Source organism: Phyllostomus discolor, chromosome 3, assembly GCF_004126475.2.
Source record: "Phyllostomus discolor isolate MPI-MPIP mPhyDis1 chromosome 3, mPhyDis1.pri.v3, whole genome shotgun sequence".
Lineage (NCBI taxonomy): Eukaryota > Metazoa > Chordata > Mammalia > Chiroptera > Phyllostomidae > Phyllostomus > Phyllostomus discolor.
The window spans coordinates 54,765,069-54,791,062 of NC_040905.2; positions in this window are offsets into that span (position 1 = coordinate 54,765,069).

Genomic DNA, 25,994 nt, shown 5'->3' on the forward strand with positions numbered 1-25,994 from the left:
AATTGCTTTGAAATTCTGACTAACACTAGCCATAGTTAGCACCTAGCCCATGGCTATCTAAGTAAAGATCACAATTTCTCCCACAGAGTTTTTAATGAAATTACCTAAAGTTACAGCAGAAGAAAGGAGAGGAAAGAAGTAAGTAAATAAAGAAAATCAAAGAACAATAAGAGAGAGAAATAAAGAATTCTCTCCTGGCTTAACGGTGTGAGAACATCACTGAATTTCCAACTGAGGCTTTCCTGGGGGTTAACATAGAACAAAGCAGCAAAAATCTTTTATATACACACATCTCTTAAATGTATGTGTATGAAGTGAAAAGTAGATAGAGGTCACTTGAGAAGAAACTGTAACTGCATCCAATCACAGAATCACAGACTGTCTCACCGATATTCAAGCATTTAGTAAGCATGCTAACACTTGGAATGGTTGTAAGAGATGTCTGTGAAAAAGAGATCATTTCAGGCCAGTTTATGATGAACAAATTCCAGTGAGGTGATGGTCTTATTTTGCACAGGAAAATCATAAAGAAAAGCTGTGGACATTAAAAGTCAACAATATCATCTACAACAAAGTAAAACAGGTCTTAATTTAAGATTAATGCCACTGTGGTTTATGAGGTGGGGAAAAAGATTTAAATTAAAAAAATTGATGACAAAATTTAAAACAATTTGAATCTCAACTGAAAGAACTAGAAATTACATAGAGTTACTGAAATATATTTAATTCATCTATTCCTTTTGATACATGGCCCTCAAGTTTGTTTTTAGCCATGGAACAGCTTCTTCAGTGAAAAAGACAAGGCTCTGATCTCTAGAGCTGTCCTAGTATCTGACAATTTTCCAATTTCCATCCACATGCATCCTTAAAATAAAAACCCTAAATAAGGTCTCACCAGAACAGAGGGAGAAAAGAAAAGGACTTGGGGGAAGAGAAAGAGGAGCGTGGGCAGTCTTGACTGCCATTATTGCAGGTGATCTTAAATGTCTGGGGAGAATCTAACCCAAAACCCAATTCCTGCCCAACTCCTCCATGCCAGTCTAGCTGATCACGCGGGAGCAGCCACTCCCAGACCTTTGAAATCATTATTTTTCTCCTTCTCCGTGGCCATAGCACCCTTTCCTGGCAGGACTCTCATTCCCTCTACTCTTGCGTTCCTACCTTAGGGAAACAACTATTTTCTCTAAGTCAAAGCTTCCTGGAGGCAACATTTCCACCCCTATCCCACACTGATCTCATAAATCGCCTAATCCGGTGCTTCAGAACCATTGCATAACATAATTGAGGGTCATGTTCCCTCAATTTCTCCTCTTCTAAAAAAAACTAGAGCCCTGGCTGGCGTAGCTCAGTGGATTGAGCACGGGCTGGGAACCAAAGTGTCCCAGGTTCGATTCCCAGCCAGGGTACATGCCTGGGTTGCAGGCTATAACCCCCAGCAACCGCACATTGATGTTTCTCTCTCTTTCTCTCTCTCTATCTCCCTCCCTTCCCTCTCTACAAATAATAAATTTAAAAAAAAATCTAAAAAAAAACTAGATTAGCTGTCAGTTCTTTCATGCAGGTGTTCTTGTTTTTTGTCCTCCCCTGCCTGGACTGGAGTGGGTCCAGATGTTACCTGTCCAAAGCTTCGAAGACTTGCCTTCCTCATAGAATGTATCACCTATTATAAGAATTACCTGCTGATTTCTTTGTTTCCTCCACTAAGTAATAAACTTCTAAAGAGCAAGAAGGGTGTCCTGCTCTCTTAGAATCATTAGTTATGTATCTCCAGAGATGAGCACAGTAGCTGCCATAGAATCAGTACTTAAAACATTTGGGGAATAATACTGGCAGACTGAGGGATTTGTTGATGGGGAAGGATAAAATTATGCACAGTTAAATAGCTAAACTAAGTATGCTAAATGTAAGTACTCATCTGAAGCACAATTTATACGCTTATATTTACTAATCTTTCAAAAGATCAAGTTCATTACCCTTAAACTCAATAAAGAGAAGCATAATGAAGCATAGTTATTTAATCAGGTATCATAGTCACCTAGTTTTGGCAATGGTTTTTTCTGGCAGCTAAACAGCACTAGGTATTAGATTGATGGAGTCATACCATCAATCTAAGTTTGGAGTTTGGAGTTCAGCAAACTTGGTACTTGAGTTCTGGCTAAGAAAGAATTAGAGTCAAGACTCAAACTATAAAAGAAAGTTTATTTAGAAAATCACGGAGGTGGAAGAAGTTAGCTATAGAAAAAAATGGGCTCAGGAAATAAGTTAAAGAGGCAAAACAAAGGCCCTTGGAGCTTAGGAGAAAGAAAGAGGCAAAAACATACCCAGGGAAAGAGGATTGGAAAAGGCACTTGTATACTCCATAAAGAGCCCCACTGCGTCCTCCATCTTGAGGGTATTTATCTGAAGATCTCAGGGAAGGATACCAATAGAATATTCATCAGCTTTCCAGGTGTGTCCTTTCACAGTCTGGTCTTTACTGATTGGTCAGCACCAGGACAGGGGGTGAAGTGAATGCAGCTGGTCCTGGTATCAGCCATGGTGTCACTTGTCTAGTTTTGCTGCTTTTCTGGGCCTGAAGCTGAAACACAACTGAGGCCTAGATGTTTTTGATGAGGGTCAGAACCTTATTGTCCTTGGGCCTTAATGTTTAAGGACTATTCTCTGTTCCCCCTTGTTCGTTCCCTCTCTACAGGGGTCTAATTGGCATGAGTAACAACATGCCAGGAGATGAAAGGTCACAGGAGGCTTTGAACAACATGACCAGCGATATGAAAGTTCAGGGTATCTAAGCCACATGACCAGTGATGTGCTAGGGGAGGAAAGGTTACCCTGGAGGCACAGTCCTTGTTTTCCCATTTTAGCCCTTTGGTAAGCAGCCGGAGCTTTCTACCCTGGTGACTGTCAGTTCCTGGCCCATCGTCCTTCCTCTGCTCACATCTGTCTAACTGCCTATCACAACTCCACACAGTTCTACATAGTGAAATGATAAGTTTTCACCTACTTTCCCCCTTGGTACTCTCCTTTCTCCTTTCCACATTTTCTCCTGCTTCCCATCTGAAACGTGACCCAGGTGACTAAAACTCTGGAAGAATTTTAGGGCCTTAAGCAAAAGAGTAAAAGAATCACAGAGACCTCTGCCCTGACATTTTTGAGCCACTGAGCCAGCAATTATCTATTTCTGGTCTTCTTATTACTAAAGAAAAATAAGCCCTAATATGTTTAAGTCATTATGACTAATAACCATATTAGTTATGTTAGTAACATTCCCAATTGAAAAAATATCCGACTACCTGATATTATTCAAAGTATTTTCAGATATCTCTGTTGTCTATATCCTGCTTCCCCACATTGGTACCGTGGCCCTTAATGCACACACCAACACAGCACAGAGCACATACACATACCTAATTCATCAGCTGGTCTAAGCCTCAAATTCCATGATTTAAGACTCATTTCCTTAATGGTAAGTCTTTGATCTCTTTCAAAATACTAATGCCCCTAGAATTAGTAACAGTTAAACCTGAGACATTCAAGACTTTTAGCAAACTTTTATACCTTGTTTATCATGGTGCCTAACACTTTACTAGGGAAATAAAAGTAAATAAGACATGATCCAATAATAAAGCCATTCCTGAAAAACTAACATTAAGAATAAACTCGAGGTGCTCAGTAAGAGGCGTGGGCTTGTGTTATTGAAACACAAGGAAGGTAAACTGAATTCACTGTGGTCAATAATGGAAGATTTCAGGACCAGTAAAAGTTTGAGGGCTGGGTGGGGAAAGGGCAGAATAAGATATAAGAGGTCAGCAGGGGGGAAATTTTAGGCCTCTAAGTGTGAAAAATAATGAGTATTTCAGCCTGAATGACCCATAGGCTACCCATAAGAATGTAATAGGAAAGGAAAGGAGGAGGGTTGTACACAATTTTATGAGTTTCAACTTTATGCTACCCATTAAACACAGCCAGTGAAATGTTCTAATACGTTATAACATAATTAGAGCTGTATTTTTAAAAGATTATAATTTTTAGTAATGTATAGAAAGAATTACACAAGACCAAGATAGTAGACAAGGAGTCCAAAGAAGAAGTTATTTCAGGAACCCAATAAACAGTGATGAAGGCCTATGCAACAGCAGCCTTGGTGACTGTATGGTCGGTAAGGAGGGGACATTTATGAGATCAGACAGACAGCATTTGGTAACCAAAAGGTGGAGAATGCTGCCAAAGTTCCTCATATGAGCAATAATAATAAGTATAACTACCCATACCTTTTAATAGATTCCAAACAAGCAGAAAAGTTGAGTTTTGGACATAACCTACTGTGACTCCAAAGCCAGTAGATAGACCAGCACTGCCTCCCACCACCAAGCAGCTGACATACACATATTAAGAAAAAGCATTTTGGTGAAAAAAGAAAGAAAGAATAGATTCGTCTCATTTTTTTTTCGATTTTTGCATATTCTATAAGAAGACGGTGTCTTCTCATAAAATTTCTCACAGTATTTCCAAAATCTCTATAAGCCATTATGAGGGAGAGCATTTTCTGAGGGAGACACTACAGGCTTTGAAATAGTACATAGCCAAATGGATGGCATGGATCCCATAATAGGGACTTAGAGGTGCCTCTATGAGGTTAAATATAACTGATCAGTTTCAAAAGTTTCTTCTGAAAAATAACAAGTACTCTGGTGTCAACTCTGGTTCATTGTGCTCTCACTTGTCTCCCTTCCCTCATCAAGTCTGAATTTCCAGTCACTAGTCACTGTGGAATGTGGAATTTTCTCAAATGAGGTTTCAACCTGACACCATCTAATTTCAACCTTTCCACATCTGAAATAATGTGAGGCATCCATATAATAACCGGCACTGGAGATGTGGAAATAATCTGCCACAGGCTGTCAGTGATTAGGGTTGTTTGTCTAAAAATGTCCTTGGGTCAGCGAGCAGGATGCAGTTCTCCTAACCTCTTCCCATTCTGGTTCTGTTTTGTTTTGTTTTTTCCACTTGCTGACTTTTCACGGGATGTTAATTTGATGGTAATGTGACAGAATGATGAAGAACTTTTAAGGATTAATCAAGATGATACAGCATAGTCCATATTTCGTTTATCCTTAATTCTCAAATGATGTCTCTTGATGTTTATAAAATATGTCTGCATGGTACTAACAATGATTCTTTGTGCCTTAAACAATGACTTCTCACTAATTGAAACATGCCTTAATTTTTTCTTAATCTTTTTTTCAACTACTCATAACAGAAGAACAGCTGGTTTAATCCTAAAAAGAATGAAGAGAATCCTTCACTGCCCAAATTTGCCAATCTCCTGAAATATCAAATATTTGAAACTGCTTCAGCTGAACCCCAATTCATCAGACACATGCAGACAAAAATCACTGACATTGAAAATTTAAATCCTGCGCTATTTTATAATGCACATTTTGTTCACTAGACTGATAATGAGTTCTTTTTAAAGTTATCACTGGATCAGCCACAAGTCACTGGCTGTCAAAAAATGGCAGACCGTTCTTCTGATAAAATGACATAGCATGAAATATATCTTTGAATATAGGCTGCTATTTAAATTGTGGAACTCACACCTAAGGAAGCAATACCGTTAATTGGAAAGTGTCCTTAGAAAGATCACAATGTGTTACAACAATAGAGTATCCAATTATATTTTTAGGACACAAGAATAAAGAAAAATAATGCTGGTTTTTCTATTTAGTCCATATAAACTATTAAGTATACTTTAATGTGGGAAAAATTTTTTTTTCTGGTCTAACTGTAGCAGAAAAACTGCCATTCTGAAACCTTTTCCATTTTAGTAAGATTCTTCTTTATAAAATTCTCTAACTTCAGTTCTAACACTATCATATTCCTATATTGAAATGGTTAAAGATGATAATGACCATTTTCCAAAAATGCCTTCAGGCCTGCACTGCTTAGTAGGAGAATGAGGTTTATTTCCTTTCAGCAGGGGAGGGCCAAGCTTTTCTTCAGTTGGACTCCCCAGCCTGAATGTCTTATATGACAAACAGCCTCTGCCATATAAGTCCAGATTCAGTCCCTTTCCCCAGCTTACTTATTTGTATTTTGGGTTTCTTGTGGGTAGGGGAGGGTGGGGGAGGGTGTTGGTCCCAGAAAAGGAGTACTGGATATTTTATCCTGAAAGTCAAATTTAAGTTGAAGCAAAGGCAAATGAGGAGGATGGGAACCCCTGCCTCCCCAGCCAGACCAGTTGAATCCACCCTGAAAATCAATAAAAAGTTAGTGTTGTAGCTGGACTGCTTCGTATCTCCAATGCAATGCATAGGACCTACCACCTCTAATTTGAAAACAACCATATTCTCTTGCCAAAGAAAAGTGGACATGTAGAGGTATTGAACTGGAAAGTCAGTTTGGTGAGAATGGCTCAATGGCACATAGTTTATATATTTATCACAGTGGCAATACTACTAAAAGCCCACATAGATCAAGACACTAAAAGAAAAAAAAATGCAAGTATTAAATGTGTTCTAGTTACAATAGTCTCCGTGTTTTGACATTTTAAACTGATTTTCCCTGATCGGATAACAGAATCCACTAGTCTAAAAAGACAAAGATTACCCATGGAATGCCCTCTCAATGTTCTCCTAAGGGGTTGAAAACTAATATGAGCAGAATTGGAGTTCCTATCACCTGAGCTTCATCGTATAGTAAGGACCTGGCCAGCAGCAACCATTCCTTCTCCTCTTACTCCCATTCCAGTGCCTCCTGATCAATCAAAGGCTCAGTCCAAAGCTCCAGTTCAAAACAAAAGAAAACTTAGAACAGTTACTCAGAGCCAAGATGAATTTACCCAAGCTAGGTTTTTTGCTAAGCGAGCAGATCCTTTTCAACATTTGCAACATTTATCGAATCTGCCCACACACAAGGTCCAGTGTCAGATCCCATAGAGGAGATAAAAATGAACATTTACATAGGCACTTTGATCCAGCAGGGGAATGTCCAAGTATGCAAATGACTGCAATAAAAAGATACTCAACCTTCAGCTCTCAGTTTAAATGTGACTTCGGAAAGTCTCTCCCACTCCTCTCTACCTAACTCTAAATAAGCCTCCCTTAGGAGCCTTTATTTTAGTACACACTTGCTTTCTTTCATAACACTTGCCATAGTATGCAATTATAATTTACTTTAGGTTATTTTTTCATATTTGTATTTGTCTCCCCTCCTTAATTTTAAGTTAGAAGAAGGCAGGAGTGCCCTTTTTCTTCTTTTTTCTCACTATTACTCAGAACTTAGTACAAATGCTTAGCACTGTGAAAAAGGAGGAAGAAGGGAACATGGATGCATGCAAATAAAGCAAAATTCAATAACCAAAAATGAAGTATAAATTAAGTATAATTAATTAATCTAGGACACTTGGGAAGACTCTGTAAAACAACAGAAAGTTAGATAACCAGTATTTCAATATTCAAAAGGGGAGGGAAAGAATGTGTCCCCAATGGCTGAGGGGAAAATGAGCAATCCCAGAAAAGGAAATACAGTAAGACATATTACTGAAGTAGTAGATGAGGTTAAAACATATCATTTATGAGGAAGGAAGTAAAGAGTAAACCTGAGGGGAAGTGAGGTACTACTTGCAGAGGTTCTGGATGACATGCTGAGAATTTTGGCACTTGGTTTTATTGAATTTTGGCACTTGGTTTTATAATGCTTAGTTGTATAGTTCTTTTTATCCTTCATGTAGCTCTGTTTCCTCATTTCAAAAATAGAAATGGCAATGCTAAATCAACGTTTACAAATTGATTTGGGGAATAATATATATGAAGATGCTTTTTCTATTTAAGATACAATCAAAGTCCTTTATATTATTCATGTTGACTAAAAAATCAATCTAATATTTAAATTTAAAATGATGAGTGATAGAACACAGCACACAATTTATTCTGGATCATTGTTTTCTTCATCTTACATATTATGAACAGTTGGACTTTGATGTAGTAGGTGGTACCCCAAAGGTTGAACAATCACTGCCAACTTCCATGGGTGAGTTCAGATGTTTGTATAGTCAAACTAGCATTTGGAAAATACTGTATGTGTTTTCTTTGATAAGATTTGCAGGAGCATTCCCATTAGGTCAGGATCTGCTCTCATTTTCACGTTAATGAGCATCACTTCCCCAGGGGTCAAGTGCTGGGACAGGCTCCTGTATGAGGGGAAAGCAAATGATAAATTCCTAAATTAAACATAGTAGTGCATTAAATCCAGCCTTTCCCATTCCGGGAAATTAGAATGTGTTATCCTGTCCACCTGGCTCTGCTCTGCTCTGTACTCATGGCTTCTTAACCTTAAGTTTAGATTTGCCCTTTATGATGTGTGACTTTTTGTTTCCAGCCTGGTATTTCACTTCTTGCCTGTCCTGACCTTCAAATTCTAGATGTGCATGGAACTATCTGCTTTCTTAATTACTTCTCTGACCTGATAATAATCATACTTACAATAAAGGCTAACGTTACAGGTTACCTGCTGTCTGTCAATTGCTATACACACATTTTTGCATCCTTGAAATAATACATCAATGTGTGTTTCATTGTTATTATTTTATACACAAGGACATGGGATCTCTAGAATGATAAATAACTTGTTTAGGTCATAAAACTGGGAGACGGCAGAGACAGAATTTATACCAGGTCTGTCTGATACGACATCCATTTTCTTTCCTACCTGACCACGTTATCACTCAAACTCCCACTTCCTAACTCCCAAGCATCTAAGCTCTTTATCTCCTGCCACAACTGACTCACAGCCTGGGCTATATCTATATTCTTCCTTTCTCCATCTGTCAATGATTTATGAAACTAGGGAAATAAAAACAGGTTGCATTTTTTATCTAGTTTGTTTTAAAACACTGACTATAGAGTCCGAGATGTTGATTAGAATCCTAAGCTTGCATTTCATATGTACTGCAAGCTTTTGAAAAAGCTATTTGTTCATTCTGAAGCCAGATGCCTCACCTCTCAAATCAGAGGACTTCAGTAGATGACATATAACATAACTATCTTCTCTCTGGGGATGCCCTCAGCCCGTCTGTGCAGGCACAATGACAAGCTCTAGACACTTCTGACATCTGACCCTATTTGTAATCGTATCTCACATTTCCCTTCTGCTGTCTTGACCAGGCAATATTTGTTCACTATATGAGAACTTGCTGGAAATCCTTTCAGGTTTCAGTACCTGAAAAGGCTTAGCTTTTCCTGAGTTATTTTTATGTATTAACCCTTTGCCCTATGAACTTGCAAATTATCAGACTCTTTGTTAGAAAGCTCAGAACCAACTAGTGCCTTACCTCTAGGAACTATTAAAAAATCTTTTAGCATGTTTTTTCTATACTAAATTTATACCCAATTTCCCTTACCATTCATTATTTACTTCTGTTCTAATTGTCAAAACCATTCATTCTCTTTATCCTGTATATGATATGGATTGCTGTAAGTACCTTTAAAACTATTTTTTGAACTGGACAATGAGACAGAAATGTTAGCAAATAAATGTATACTATTGAATGACAGATAGATAGGTAGATTCACAAATAAACCAATAAATAAATATAATATGCCAGAACTTGACTTTTTGAAGGGACTGAGTGATGATTTTAATATATTTAGGTCTTGATTATTCCATAAAAGCTTCTGCATGTGTTCAAAAGCAGCATTGTTGTTAGCAAACTGAAAACACCTTCAACAGTAAAATCATTGAAAATGGTACCACCAACAGAATAAAATTTGTATCATATTCATTAGGATACTGTTTAGGATGTAATGTGATATGTTGATTTTGTCTGCAAAGTAAGATGTACCCTGTGTTTTTGTTGATGCCAGTCAAACTGAAGGGAATCAGAGGATTGTCAAATCAATCAAACAAATGGCCCTTATTAGGACTCTGGTTCAAAAGCACATACACACCCACATATAAAAAACCATTTGTTAAAAACGGGGGCACCACAGCCTTACAGGAATAATCCATTTGGATTTATAAAAGTCTTGATCCAGCTTAGAATTCTGAATCTCATAGAAGTAATCTTCTTAGATACCTTTTCTCACTCTCCTCTAAAATGAATTAAAACACTTATATTTCCATTTGGATTAAAAAAATAACAATGGCCTTTTCATTAGCTTTGGTGTTCAAAGAAACTAATTAGTAAGAGAACACTGTGTGTGCCACTACTATTACTATATTTAAAAACTGAAGAAATTCACCCAGACTTTTTTTTATTCAGAAAATATTTATTAAGCAACTACTATGTGCCAGGCACTGTGCTAAATGCTGAAAATACAGTGATAAATAAGAAAAAGTTTCTATCCTCTTAGATCTTACATTATAGTAAATTAAATAGTAACCATACAGTATAGTACAGATGGCACAGATATTAACAAAAATAATTGCAGATAGGGATCTTAAAGAAAATAAGGCAAAGTAATAAAATTATTTTAGTCATCTGACCCTATTCATAATCATATATAATCAAGGAAACAGTCTATTTAAAATGAAAGTAATGAGTAAGTGAAAGAGCTGAAGAATCAAATAGGACAGTGAGTAAGACTTATCAGAGATTAGCAAGAACATAATGTCATTACCACACCTAGGTTGAGGGGAAGAAGGAAAGTCATTTGAACCAGATTCTAAAGACTGGAATCATTTGGAAGAAGCTGGAACCACAGTGACTTGAAGGAGTGAGCTAGAGTCCCAGATTTTAAAAATAGGCATGGAACACAGAGAAAGGGGAAATTCCTTCCAACTCTGCATCAGTGCCACCCATTGGTCAGGTGCAACAAGAAGCCAGCATGCATGCCAGCCTAGAGAACATAGCTGGCAGAAGTCAGCCTCACTGACAAATAGGCCAGGGGCAGACTGGCAAGGATGGGATCTGCCCTCTAGCAAGTCCAGGCTCACACAAGAATAGGGAGGAAGCAGGAAGCAGAGGAGTTATTTGGAATAGTAATTGAGGATGGTCATGTTAGGAGATGACATTTGAGGTCTGAAGATGAGAAGGAAGAAGCCATGGGGAGATCTGAGGAGAGCATTTCAAGCAGAAAAACAGCAATGTAAAGTCCAGAGGGCAGAAAAGACCTCATGAAACTTGAGTATGGAATGAAGACTACATGTAAAGGAGAGAGTGATGGGAGATATGATCAGACAGTTGGCTGGAAACAGCTCATTGTAGGCTCTCATGCATCATAGTAAGTTTAGGTTTTATTATTGCATTAAGTGAAGAAGTTTTTACTTGTATTATCTGTTTAAAAAATAGGCACTGTGGAAATTGGGCTCAATCCTGCTGAAAACTTTTCTTCCAATCTCAGAGAAAAGTGACTCAACTCTGGCTTTGTAAGGATAATAATGCAGAGCTAGAACAAAATTCTTCAGCTCTGTTTTTTGGCTACATCTCCTCAACCTTGACTATGTCTCCTCAACCTCAACAATGCATATATATTCAAACAAACTTGGAGGAGACTTTGTGAGCAAGTACCTGAACAGAGCTCTTGCTTCACTATCACACCCTTCCTCCCATGTAGGTGTGGAGAAAGTTCTACTAACTACAGGTTGCCAGCTTAGCTGCTCATCCAAGCCCTGGCATTCTCATTTTCTCCTGACTCTTTCTAAGCACCACAGATAAAAAATTTCTGTGCCTTATCATTATGCTACTGTTCTATAAGAAAATGGCTAGAAAAAATAAACATAAGTTATTAGTGAGAAATTTTGATTGTTTGGAATATTGCCATTTGGTTGTTAATGACTTAGAAACTATAAATTTATACAGCATAAGCTCACTATCTTCATTATCTTCTACTTATTAACAAAAATTTACTTAAATCATTTAACAATTATGGAAAATATTTTTCTCTTTAAAAATCTATAAAAACAATGCAAAGGACAATAATTAAGTGATAAATTAGATTAGGGTATATCATATTCATAGGGTATTCATTTGTTCAGGGAGTAGCTCATATACCCCTAGCACATGCCAACCATCACAGCAAGTATTGGCAACACAACTGTGACATGGTCCTTGACCTCCTAGAAACTTATGGTTAATTACCACATCATTGTACTTCCTGTGGAAGGTACAACCATGCCTTTGCACACAGTAGGTGCTAAACAACTATAAGTCAAATGAATGAACAAGTGATTCCATTGTATGGATTAATTTCATCAAAAAGGAATCCATTTCTGCAACAATTAACTTCCAATTAGCCAGAAAAGTACTTATTAGAATACCAGGCAAGCACAATTAAAGCAGAAAACTGACTTTATTTAGTTAAAGTATAATCGTTAAAGTTAAGAGTTGAGGTAGTACTTGAAAAAAAAGTATGTCACTGAGAAAAAGATATGAAAACACTGAAAAATTAAACCTTTGAGTAAAGTTTGAGAAAGAAAAAAAGAAAAACCTAAACTAACTTTCCCTTGAGAAAGATTAGCAATGCCTGAGAGAAAATAGTACAATTGATAATCCAATAATCCGGTGCTTGCTAAAACCCTTGTATAAAATATTGCCCTTTTAAAGTGGGTGATTTGATGTGGAAGCAAATTAGCGTAGCATGCAGAATAGAAAGGATAATGTCAGTTGTGTCCAACATTTCTCCGGGAAATTCTACCCAAAGTTCACTTAATGGAACCATAATATAAAATGTGTGAATATGTCAAAGATCAAGGGTTTGATCTTTATAATGTGATCTATATAATGATACAAATTTTTCTCATTTGCCACATTCACATAGATTTTCAAACCTGTAAAAATTGCCTAGCATCATACACTGACAGGTATATGGTCACAAATAAAGTAAAAATCTATTTATCACTTGTTGAGTAATCAGATAGCTAATTAGCCTAATAGTAATGCTTTCTATAACAATCTCTGAATGTCTTAAAACCTGATATTCTCTAAGTGCTTGATTACATAAATACTAAAACATTATATTTTTTTAAAGAATCAAGCCAGGAACAATGAAAGAATAGCTAAATAAATGGAACTATATGTTAGCTTTGTGCTAGACACTAGAAAATACTACATAGAAATAATACATACAGAAAAATGATGAAAAATTCAATTTCCATCATTGTACATCATTAAAATAGAGGCTGAAATAATTTTGTTAACTCAGAAGAGAGAAATATTCCACCAAATCTGGCTGAGATCTGCTTTTCTAAGGAAATAAAAGGAGTTCATTGTATCCAGATTTAGTATAAATCTGTTCCTGCAAGCAGAGGCATCTGCTGTTACTAGCATTTTTTGAGAGCGTGTGAATGTGAATTGGATATGAACTTTACTTTTATAAACTTTTTCTCCATCTCCTTTTCAAACTTAAATGTTTGCAGGCATGTAAAGGACAGTAGTCTTTCCCAAACTCTCAAGAAAATAGGATATACTTTAACCAGGGGAAAAAAGTGTGAATGCTGAGAAACAATGTGCTTAATGGGCCTATTTAGCCCAGTAACTCTTTAATAAAGTAATACAATAGTCCTGTATTTGTGAAAAACCAAAGATCACTATAGTTCTGTGATAGCATAAATAAACCAAGTAAATCTGAAGCATCTGCAGGCCAAGCAGGATGAGATGAGGTCAGGAAGAAGAAAAGCAGGGGCTATATTTCTTCCCTTAAAATTAAATGAATATATTCCCAGAGAAAATTGCTGCTGTGATGGTTAATTATCACAGATGAAGTCCAGGCTTTTAACCTGGACAGAAATTCCCCATATATCAGTATGAGGATTTGCACACACACCACCAGGTTCCATCTCTACAGCTAAAGCTTTGGCAGAGGAGTGAGGAATGTTGATTCAGAGATGATCGGAACTGGCCTCCAGTCCCTGCTCTGCCCTTTCCAGCTGTGTGACCTCGAGGAAGTGGTTCACCTTTGCAAACCTCATCAACTTCATGGGATGGTGAGGACTGTGGGAGATAAAATTTATGTTCCCACTACTGAGGGTTTTTTCCAGGTCCAGAGACCAGCATTGACCTCCCTCCATGTTGTTTACTCAGCTCTGCCTCTGGGGAAAGATTTCTCTGATTCATAACTGGTCACATTCAACTCCAAGGAGCAAGCAAGACAATCAAAATCATAGAGAACAATGATCTGCTTTTCCATGTCTTAAACCTTGCCTGGGAGACCTATCCCGGTCCAGCATTACCTTCCAACACGGCCCCTATTGATACATACCCTTCTTTTCCTTCATTTATCTTTTTTCTTAAAAAGTTAAAAGCCTGATAGAGAATAGGAATGCTCTGTACTAGGTGATCACAATACTTACTATTTTCGGAGATACCGATATTTACTATTATTATTATTACTACTATCAATTGGTTATTCACTGATTTGAGAACGGGGAAAGAGTTAAAAACATTAAGTAATCTCTATCACATTCTTCAGGGTTTCTTTGACAGTTATTGGCTAAATTATAAAATATTTAAATTGTACAAAACCTGAAAGACCATCCCAATCTAGTGCCATCTTTATACAAGTTAAAGTTCTTAACTTTGTCCCAGTCCCAGAGACAGCCAGGGGCAGAATCAAGACAAATGCAAGTTTTTCAACTCTCAGTTCTCCGGGGTCCCATTCTGACATTCTTAAGACCACTCTCATACTGTCCCCTTGCACTACTCTAAATCAGAAACGCATTTTCAGTTTTTCTTTTGTACTCTTTTTTAACTAATAAATTTCTCTTTTATTTTCAATTCAGAATTGGGGCTTAGGGAATAAACCAAGCACCTCAAAGTTAAAGAGGGGGACAGAGAGAACTTAGACACGTAGCTCATTCATTATGACTCAAGACAGGAAGTATCATATAGCTATTATTTCATTATAGTTTTGCAAAACAAGCCAAAAAATTGCTAGCCCAGTGGCTCACAAAGTGAGGTCCTCAGACCAGCTGCATCAACGTTACCTGGAAACTTGTTAGAAAGGTAAATTCTTGAGCTCACTGCAAATCTATGTATTAGTCTTCTAGGGCTACCATAACACAGTACCACAGACTAGGTCCTTGAACAACAGAAACTTATTGTCTCCTGTTTCTTGAGGCTAGAAGTCTAAGATGAAGTTGTCTACAGATTTGATTCTCCTGCAGTCTCTCTCTCTCCATCTGTCTGTCTGTCTCTCTCTCTCTGTTTCTGTCTCTCCCTCTCTTTCTCTCTCTCTGTGTCTTGCACACATTTGCCTTTCTGCTGTGTCCTCATATGGCCTCTCCTCTGTGTGTATCTCTGGAGTCCCTTCCTCTTTTTTTTTTTAATATCAGTCATCTTGCATTAGGGCTACACCCTTATGACCTCATTTAACCTTAATTACCTCTTTAAAAGTCCCATCTCCAAATACAGTCATAGTCTTAGGTACTGGAGTTAGAGCCTCAACATACAAATTTAGGAGAGACACAATTCAAACCATTATACCTGTTAAGAAAGAAACAGAGATTGGGGCCCAGCAATCTGTGTTTTAATAAATCCTCCAGGTGATTTTAATGCAAGTTCAAGTTTGAGAGCTACTTTGCTAGCCAGAGAGGGCACCATAGGAAAAGGGTACTCTGGGCTGAAGTGATAAGCTTACCATGAGGTCTTGGTAGGTTTGCCCAGCAGTGTTTGGGCAAACATGTGAGTGTGAAATAAAAGGAGCTCTAACCAGAAGGCCTAACTGTGAAGCTTGGGTCTAGACAAGGGTCCAGTCACCAAGGGCATGACTACAAGCATCCCTCAAATACTGTGCAAGCACTAGAGGCATGTGTAGTGGTGAACAGGTTAGACTCACCAGTATTCTCTTCAACAGCCTTGGGAAGGAGACAGGACCTTTTGGACTGAGTAAGCACCCCAGCTGGATTCTTAGATAATTCCAGAAGTGGTGGGATCTCAAAAGAGAACTGGCACTCTATTTTAATACACTGAAGCCTACTTTAAAACGCAAATGTAGACTCAAAGAAGTACTACATTAATTACATTATTATTGAAATAAGTTAATCTCAAAGGAAATATTACTATGCTTCCTACATAAAGTAAGAAAGGGTAACAGAGGGTACACTTTAGGGTTTAAAATCCTGGCTAGTTTTCATAATTACTGAGAAGATTGTCAATAAATGCATTTCCCAACCTAACCTTGTCTGACTTAATGAGACTCTCCAAAGATCAGGCTCATGCCTCAGTGCTGTCTGGTCTTCTGGGCAAGTGGAAAGGTGGGTTAACATACAAAATTAACTGAATAAATAGTTCATCATATTAAGCAATAGAGTGCAAAAGTAGTACTTAAGCTTTTTGTCATATATTTTATAAGACTTGCAAGGAGAAAGAAGAGAATAAAGTGAGAGAAGCTTACCACAAAATGACTCCAGATAAGAATTTGTGTATTATTAAGTGATAACACAATATGGAAAATAGAACCAATATTACCTCCCTCTCTCTTTTCCCTTACCCTACTACAGCTTTCTCTACAAAGCTGTCTGGCACCTTGACCCATTGGCCACACACAGGTATGCTACTCTCTGACTCTGTGTTAGGATGCCACCACTTCGACGCTGGTCTTGTGGTATCACCCACTTTAAAAATATTACTTACCTCTCCTTTGCCACTTAGTGTTAATATAACTGGTCAAGAATATAGATATTACTTTTGTCAAAATTCAGATTGAATTTTTAAAATCTTTTTTTCATAGAGTAATTCTCTAAAGAATCACCTGTAATGGTTATAAAAGAGATTCTAAAAATTAATTCAACACCTCACTCCCCCCCCCAAAAAAAAAATCTGAAACAAATTTGGCTAATTTTGAGACAAACTAAGTAAAATAATTTACTTTGTAATCCTGGCATGATTTATTATGCTGTTTTCTTGGCATGCATCTGTGTTTCTAAAAATTTCCTTTCCTTTTGTATCAAATTTAGTTTACTTTTATATAAAGGCCTTGCTTCCATTATTTATTTTCTCAGAGGTGCCTCCTGTTTTAAAAATAGCTTAGCCTCTGAAATGCATGCCACATAGGATAATGTATTTTATCTTTCCAACATTAATGGAGATGACCAGAAAGAAACTCTTTGTATGGCTACCCCTAACACAAAGCCAAAAAATCAATTGCCCACAAAATAGGACCAGCTTATGTGATATATGTAGCAAGTCAACAAGATCCTTGCAAGAGTTCTGATTGAATTAGAAAACTAAAAATTATATTGCCTTATTTCAAACATTTTCTTCTATAGTATCAAGATTTTTTGTTTGCTTTTACTTTTATCCTTTTTGCAACCTCTTCTGCTATTTGCCACCATATTAGACTATTTGAACTATAATTTATTACAGGTCATCAGTAACAACTCATTGGTATAATTTTCACATTCATTTGTGGATCCAACTGTGTAGCAGATGGCAATGTCAACCCACTTGGTATTGTTCTCATAATATCACCATAAGATTGCCTTTAAATAACTCCTTTCCATCTGCCTTGGATACCAGTGGTAAAGAGGCTTCACATTAGTTTTGATAGTTGTAGTTTAAAAAGTTAATGAATTTGTTTGTATCATATATGTCTCCCAAACTGGAATGCGAAAACAATATAGAATATAATTACTCTTTAGAATCTACCCTGTCTCTCCATATAAATTTGTCACTGGTCCCATATTGTTCTTTGGAGCTTTCTGATCTGTTGGCAACTTTATACAACGACCTCTGTTGTAACTAGAGAACCAAAGGGGCCATTTCATGTGATTTCTGTGGTTTGTCTGAACACAGCCCCTCTCTTCTTGAAAGCACTGAGACAAACACATATATAAGATAAAATGTAGCATTTGCATACAATTTCCATAGGTTTATTGGACAATTATTTATGGAGTTCTTCTGCAGACTAAGGCATTTACTAGGTGCTGGGGGGTGATAATTGAGCTATTCTCTTTGGACCTCAAGATAAAAAAGAACAGTGTCACAATAGTTTATTCCCTTAAACACCAATTTTAAGCAAGATCTTATACAGGAAATGGGTAAAACGAACACGGAACCTGTTCTGGGAGTTCACAGTCAAATAAGAGAGTGGAAACTAGAAAGTAAAGAAAGCTGGAAATGACAATTGGCGTCAGCGAGACGTAAAGTACACTAGAGATTGAAAGGAGGATGGCCATGCGATCAGAGATGCTCATAGCCGAGTCTCTGCTATTTTAATAAATAGCTATAAAGGTTATCAGAAAATTCTCTTTTTCTCAGAGAGATTCATGTAGAAGAATCCTAAGATGAATATTAAAATTATTTTCCAGTGTGTATTAAAATAGCTGGATACAGAGTACTCCATGGCATATGATAAGTAGAAACACATTTGCATAGCATCTGATCTGCAGTGCTTCCAAGCGCTTTTGTTGGAAGTTGACAGAAGCCTTCCAGGTGTCAGTGTCTTTCCCAGAAAGACATTTTCTCTTACCACATCTCCACACATAGCATGGCATTTATGAGCTAAAAGGACATTGTCAAATTTCAGTTTGAAAAGGACTCTTCTGAATCTGCCAAATATTTTTTAACATCAGATATAACTCCCATGAGCAAATGTAACATGAAATAAATATGTAACTGTTTTTTAGGGTCTACATGGTGAGCATTTGGAAAAATTAATCTTCCAGAGGGCATTGTTAGTACTCCTCTGTGGCCCAAACATAGACGATGTCCTGGAAATATTCAGTGCTGTACCATTCTAAAAGACAGTGTGCATTTAATAATTAAATCATCACATTAAAGAGAGGTATTACATAATAAAACCAAAGTTGCAATGTTTTATTTTATATATTTATAGATTTTTATTTTTCCAGTGTTTTACATTATCCAACAAGACCCCAAATTCCTTAAACGTTAGTGTAGGATTGTCTTTGACTTCTCTACTCCTTCATCTAATTCCCACTTAGGACTGGAACCCAAAGCAATACAGGGTCAATACTAAGTATTTTATGAACAAAAGATATACATGGGCTATGATCTGAAGAATAGATTTGTAAATGAAAAGCTCCTAATCATTCTCAGGACCCTAAAAAAAACCTATCAGCAAAGAAGTTTTAAAGCTGTCATCCTGGGAAGTTGCCAAAACCAGAAGCAGGAAAAGCACACAGGTATCCAGAGACAAGAACAAGAGTCCAGACCTAGAGCAGCTCAACATGTGCTGCCAAACACTTCCACCTCGCCCAGCACTGTCTTGTGTGAGTACCGTGCACATGCAGCTGCTTTCACTCCACAGCATCACGAAGGTGTTGTTCCACTGTGGACACACTTCATCCTTCAAGGCCTTGTTCAAAACTCACTTCCATCCTGATTGCTTACCTTAAATTTCCAATAATCTTTCTCTCTGACTTCCTGTACCATTTCCAGGTCTATTCTGCACAATTCAAATGCGTGTCTGACCTCTAGTACTGTTAAGTAAACTTGAAACACAGCAGTTTACAAAAGAAGGATGAAAATCAGGCTCAGAGAACCTGAGTCAATGCTGAGCCACAAAATAGGCACAAGAGCGGGTCAGCTCTGGTGGAAATTCATATGCAGGTGACCACATGGTGAAGCCTGGAACCAACAAAGCATTTTACAAAGGAAACATTTTCTAAATACCTGTGCCAAAAGCTAGGGTCAAAGCTCAGGTCAAAGTGGTAGTTTAGCACCACATTTTAGAAAAGGCCAGGAGGGCAGGAAACCACTGAATATCACCAGGGCAGACAAAAGACCTTGGAATCCAGAGAGATTCTAAGAAGCCAATTTGTGAAGAATAAATGGCACTATATCTAAAGTTGTTTCCCATTCTTTCCTCCCAGAAGCCTCACTTTTTCCAGTCTTTTCCATCTTAGCCCTGTGGCCTCATGGAATTTTTCTTATCTCCGTTCCGTTTAAGCAAGTCACATCTGATTTGAGGACACAGCACATCTCTGCAATACCTATAATGGGGCAGTAAGCCCGTGAGAGCAGGGATCATAACAGAGCACTTTGACTTTTCTGCTCTTTATCCCTCACCTAATCTAGAAAAAAACACAAATAAATAAATAGGGGGGAATACAGGAGTTTTGCACATATTTAAAGTCAGGTTATTTCTAACGCACTATTAAGGTACTTTTTGACACAGTGTATAAAACAACGAATATGTCCAGTTTTTTCAGCTTTGGGCTTCTGTGTCCTCCCTATGCTTTACTCGTCTGGTTGCCTTTTTTTGTGCTTGACAGATGCCTACTCTGCCATCACCCCCTGTAGAGTTATCACATAACTATTTTTGAAAAACTAAATAAATTACAAAGGTGTGTTTCACATATTCCACAGTTATCCCCCTCCTGCAGCTGCTAGCTAGCACTTCTTTCCACTTTGAAATAGCAATTTCTGATCCCCAGAGGCTTATCAGAGTGAAACATACTTTCCTTGCTAATGTATCCAGAAGGCTAAATCAGCAATAACTGGCCCTTTTATTTTTTTTAAAAAGTAGTTAGCACCCTTCAATAAAACTATTAATGGTTATATAAAAGTAAATGACATTTAATTTGAATTTTTGATTGACCTTTAGTGACTTACAAGTAAAAAAGATCTAACAATAAAAACAAAGAACATATAAAAATGAAATGAATAAGTGAATTTAAGTTGTAACAAATAGAATAATAAAATCCCAAACACAGTAACGCATTAGAGGGAGAGGAGAATACAAACCATGTTGATCTTTCTGGTGGTGCTCCAGCTAGCTCTTGCTCACTACAAATTCTCCTACTGAAACAGTAAGGTAATTTCTTTCTTTCTTTAAAGATTTTATTTATTTATTTATTTTTAGAAAGAGAGGAAAGGACAGAGAAAGAGAAGGAGAGAAACATTGATTTGTTGCCTCTAGCGTCCCCCCAACAGGGTACCTGGCCCACAACCCAGGCATGTGTCCTGACTGGGAATTGAACCAGTGACCTTTTGGTTTGCAGGTCAGTGCTCAAACCACTGAGCCACACCAGTCAGGACTCTTTCTCTTTTAATTGTTTATTTTTTATTGTTTTTTTCCTATTACCATTTATCCCTTTTATACCCTCTTCAACCTCTACCTAACCCCAGCCCCCCCCCCACTTTTTTTAAAATCGTAGAATGCCAGAAGTTATTTAGCTGTGTATGTGGACATAAAATAGAGTACATTAGCCAGCTTTGCTTGTACCTACATATGGTCAAATAAGCACACTAGGCCAATGGAGTTTGACTCTAAATAGTGGTAATGTGACAAATCTAGCTTCTGGTCTTCGGTGCCCTTTCTCTATTCCTACATGATTAGAACATGACCGTGACACTAGGCACCAGCTGGACAGGCACAACTGACACAACTGACCCCGAGTAGAAGAAACTTACCTCTTACCATAACTGTTAAAAAAGGAGATCAAATTTAATCTTACTTGAGCTATTGTACTGAAAGTATCCCTTTGTTTCATCAGTTTAGGCTTTGCCCTAAACATTACATCTATTGATCTATCTTCAGGCCTCATTAGAAACTGCCTCCTTCTTTCTTACCTTAGCTCCAACCCAACTCTATGAAGAATGCCCAAACACTCCTGCATACTGAAAATGAAAAACTATATTAATTGGGGTGAAGAAACAGATCTAGCTTTTCTTGTATTCATGACTAAGAACTTAAATTCCTGGGACAACAAGAAACTATAAATTTTTCAATAACATACCAGTTATTGTTCTAACCAAGACTCTTTTTGATGCAAAAAAGCAGTGACTCATTTGTAGGATATAAAGCAAGGGAGCTTCAAATAATCCACAGAATCCATGGCAAGGTACCAACAGGATTCATGGGAACCGAAATTGTCAAGGAACTGAGACAACTCATTGGATTTCTCAGGATTCACATGGTTTCTAGTTTCTGCTTCTCTCTGCACAATTTCTCAGTCTTCTATTTGCAGTCCATCTTGCTATTAAGACAGTCACTAGTTACTCTGGGCTGTTCACTACCAGTGCCTCATAGGGAACAGGGGTTGTAGCAAAGATGTCCCCAGCATGTCCACCAAAAACGTTAAGTTCTTCTTTTTGTCTTTACCAGGACTCTCCTTCTATATCCATCCTCTGCTACTGTGGCAATCCAATCTCCTATTGGGAGGCCATCCTTCTAGCTCTCTATGTTATTTCCTGTGGGGAACTCAGTCCCAAGGAGCTCTCCCAGCCACCACAGATGAGAATAAGTCATCCCAGACACAATCTGTTGTTCTGGCAGAGAAGGGGGTGGCGATTCCCTCTAGTGGAAAATGCCCCAAGCCCTTCTCTGAAATGGCTTTTTGGGATCAGTATGCGCAGGGGTAAACAGTATGCATGCAAAGCTCATTGACCAATGTCTAAAGGCCATAGTTACAGAAAACAGATATTATCTATAGATAACAATTGAAGAAACACAGGGCTCTGCCTCAGGCCAGGGTCTGTTAGACCTGCTGACGCCAGATGGTTGTTCAGGCACATTTCATGAGATAAGTAGTTCCCTCCATCTGCCTTTGGACTTAGATATCTGATTCACAGCAACAGGGCTAAACAAAGCAAAGCAAGCCTCAAGGGATATAATGCATTCTTTAGGCCTGATCTCCCACGGGCACCCTCAGTGCTAGTATCAGGTCATGTCTGCCACCTGCATTCCCAGCGTTCCCGTTGAGACTTATAGGCCTCCTTCAGGGCCATGCTCACTTGCTTGCCTCCTTGTCAGATATCAGGGCTACAGTCTTTGATACCACACAAAGTGGTCCCTAATGGTTTGCCTTCCTGGTTCTGTGAAACCCCAAAGCCCAGGTCCTGAACTGGTATAAACACTGTTCCCCAATATTGTCTCAGTCCTTCCCCAGAATTCTACCCCTGTACCTTTTTATCCTCCTGTGATCACCCTTGTTTTTTAATGTTTTGGTTACTTAATTTATCCATGTCTGATACTACTGCTCACATACAGGTTGTATCATGGGGGCAGGGGGCAAAGGATCACTCACCCAGGCTGTTACTCAGTAAAGCTGCTACAGAACAACAAGGGGGGGCCTACGGGGGCCAAAGGCAATATACTATGACTGAAAGAAACCCCCCAGGTTTGTTATGTCTGCTGCCAAAAGAAAGATTTCTCTCAATGCCAGAGATTTGTGAAAATGAAAGGAAATGTTTATTTAATGCTACTCGAACTTAAAGTAGTGACTTAATGTCTTCATCAAAATCCCAAAGTCCCTTAAAACACCCACAAACACACACAGTCCTTCCTTCCCCCTTTGCCCAGTCTGGGGTACCGTATCTCAGGAAAAGAAATAGAAGTCCGTGGCTCAGGCAGCCCCTAGTTTTTCCCAGTAATCCGTCTCGGCTGGTAGGCCTCTCACGGTTCCCAGCACCATCAGCTGTGTTGCCGGGATCTCTGCTAAAGCTGGGTGGTAATCCCCCTTCTAAAGCTGTGGGGGTCCCCACTCTGGCAAAGCCATGAGGTTCTCTCTCCACTGCCCCAGCCGCAGGGTCCTCTCTGCACAATGGCTGTGGGAGTCTGCACTCAGCCAAAGCCACGTGGTTCTCCCTCCTCAATGGCTGCAAGGAGGGGAGTCAACACTCTGCCAAAGCCAAGTGGCAATTCTCTGCTAAAGCTGCATGGTGATTCTCTCTCAGAGGACTGAGGGAGTCTCCACTCTGCCAAAGCCGCATGGTTCTGGGTTCTGCCATCATGGGTCTGGGCAGGTGTAGTCTCATGTCATGGAGCCAGTCTTCTCCGAGCTCCCACGCAGGCACTGTAATTCAGGGGACCTGCCCCCCAGTCACATCTTGGGCCGGGGGAGTCCCTTTCCATCCCCCTGGCCCAGAGCATGGCCATAGCTATTTAGCATATCTAAGCGATCAGCCAAAGGCTATAGGTATGTTAAATGACCATGCCATGGATTAGCTGCAAAGCTGTTGCTGTACAAAACAGCCCTGCGTGTTTTTGCTCCGTGTGTCCCTTCCCCCAACTCACAGCTGTGGGGGAAGGGGTGAAGACATCTTAAAATCTCCTGGACACCTTGAGTTCTGGACCTCATTTCAAATGCCCATTTGGGGTCCCCCCTCTTGGCTGCACCCTGGAACAAGGCCTCAAAATAAATGTTCAAATTCTCTGAATTAGTTTATACATGTAGTCTCTGGTATACACTTAAGATATTGGTCATAATAAACCTTTAATAGCCCATTACTAGACATCTATTGTAGATCACAATTTATATTTTAATAATATCCCCCCAAATTTTTATAAGTAACATAAATATTACATTGTAATTTACATATTATAACTATTATTTCTTACATTATTATACTAAAAACTTGTTTTAGTTTTTGAAAATAAATTTTAAAGAAGAGGAAGGAAGAAGATTTGCTCAACCTCTGAAAGGCCCTGACCTGGCTTCAGCTCTTAGCTGTCCTCTTGTATTTTATCCTCCACACACTCACAGGCGTCCTAACTAAGTTTGTGGATGCAGACAAGTGAGGAGGAAATAACAAGTATGCAGACAATACTGGGAAGACTGGCCAGAGAGGTACAGAGGAGGGAGATTTCTTTCAACTAGGAAAGTCAGAGGAGGACATGGCATTTAAGTCGGCTTCAGGATATAATACATTTTGTGCAAAGTAAATGACATAAATATAAGGGAAAGAGATAAAAGTGGAAAAGCATGGGGGAAGTAGGGGAAGAGAGGAGAAAAAGTCATTTTACAGATTAGATTCAATAAACAAAATATAACACTTTGTAAACAGGTAGATACAAGCAGCTCCTCCATAGCCCTCTACTGCCTCATACGATCCACAAATCACAATGTTTGACTTCTCGAGATTCATTTTTGGGAAACTTAGCAAAGCCCTAAATAGGGTACTATGCTAGGTCTGTGTCAGTTACAAAGAACTCTTTATCGGTTGCCTTGTGTGACTGAGAAGGGAGGGAATAAGACACAGCAGAGGCCGGTGAGCATCAGTGCCCTGGTGGGGAGCAGTGCAGGGAAGGCCAATAGTGGAGCTCGGTCTTGGAAGACAGCCTGGATGCGGCATGGATGGAGCCACAGGTCAGCCACACTGACTCTGGCCACAGTACACACAAAGGGAAAAATATGATAAAGTACCCATTTTTTGCCTGTGTTCCTATTTTACCCAAAGCCATCAGGAAAGAAAGAAAATCATATGCAGAGTAACTGAGATCATGGAGTGCCTGAATATAAGAACCATGAATGTGGGGACTTTGTCTAATTGGACTCTGGTTTATCCCAGAGCCTAGAACAGTGACTGGCACTCATATATATTTTGGGAGTGTATAAACAAATGCCTGCCCTGTGACAGGCCCTGTGCTTGGTACTTTATCTACATTAGCTTATGTAAGTCTCACACATAAAAACAGATAAGGAAATTGAGGTGCAGGCAGAAGGAGAGTCTTGCCCTAGGGACATTCAGCCAATGAATGGCAGTGCCAGAATTCAAATCCTAGTCGAATTGACTAAAGCCAGTGCTGTCAACCACCATGAAACACTTCTTCGCCAGACAGGAAACCAGACTATGACTACAGCACACAGTAATCTCAGTTTGGCATAACTCACTGATGATAACATCATTCGGATGGAAACTGGAGGAACCAGTTTTAAGGGAAACTGAGGGGGTACAGAATACTAAGTGACGCTGAGCAGTCAGGCTGTGTTTTATGGTCCCAAATTTGATTCACCTGAAGGTAATTAGGACCAGAATTAGTTCAAAGATCAAATGAGAATTCAGTTTTTTAAAGTCTCTGCTTCTCTCTTTGGTTTAGAATTCTATAAAACAAAAACAGAAACTATTCCTTCATTAAGCAAGTAATATCAAATCTATCACATCAGTATTGAAAAACACCAGGCAATTCTTAGTTTCAGTAACCTCAGTTTTTTACTGTTCATGAAGGCTGTAAATTCCATGAAGGCTGCAATAACCAGTTACTCAGAAGTATTTTGGTGACTCTGGCAAATTTAAACTGAATTATTTCTACATCTCACCATTTTTATTAATCATCACAAGCTCAAAGACATTTATTTTACTCTGGTACTGT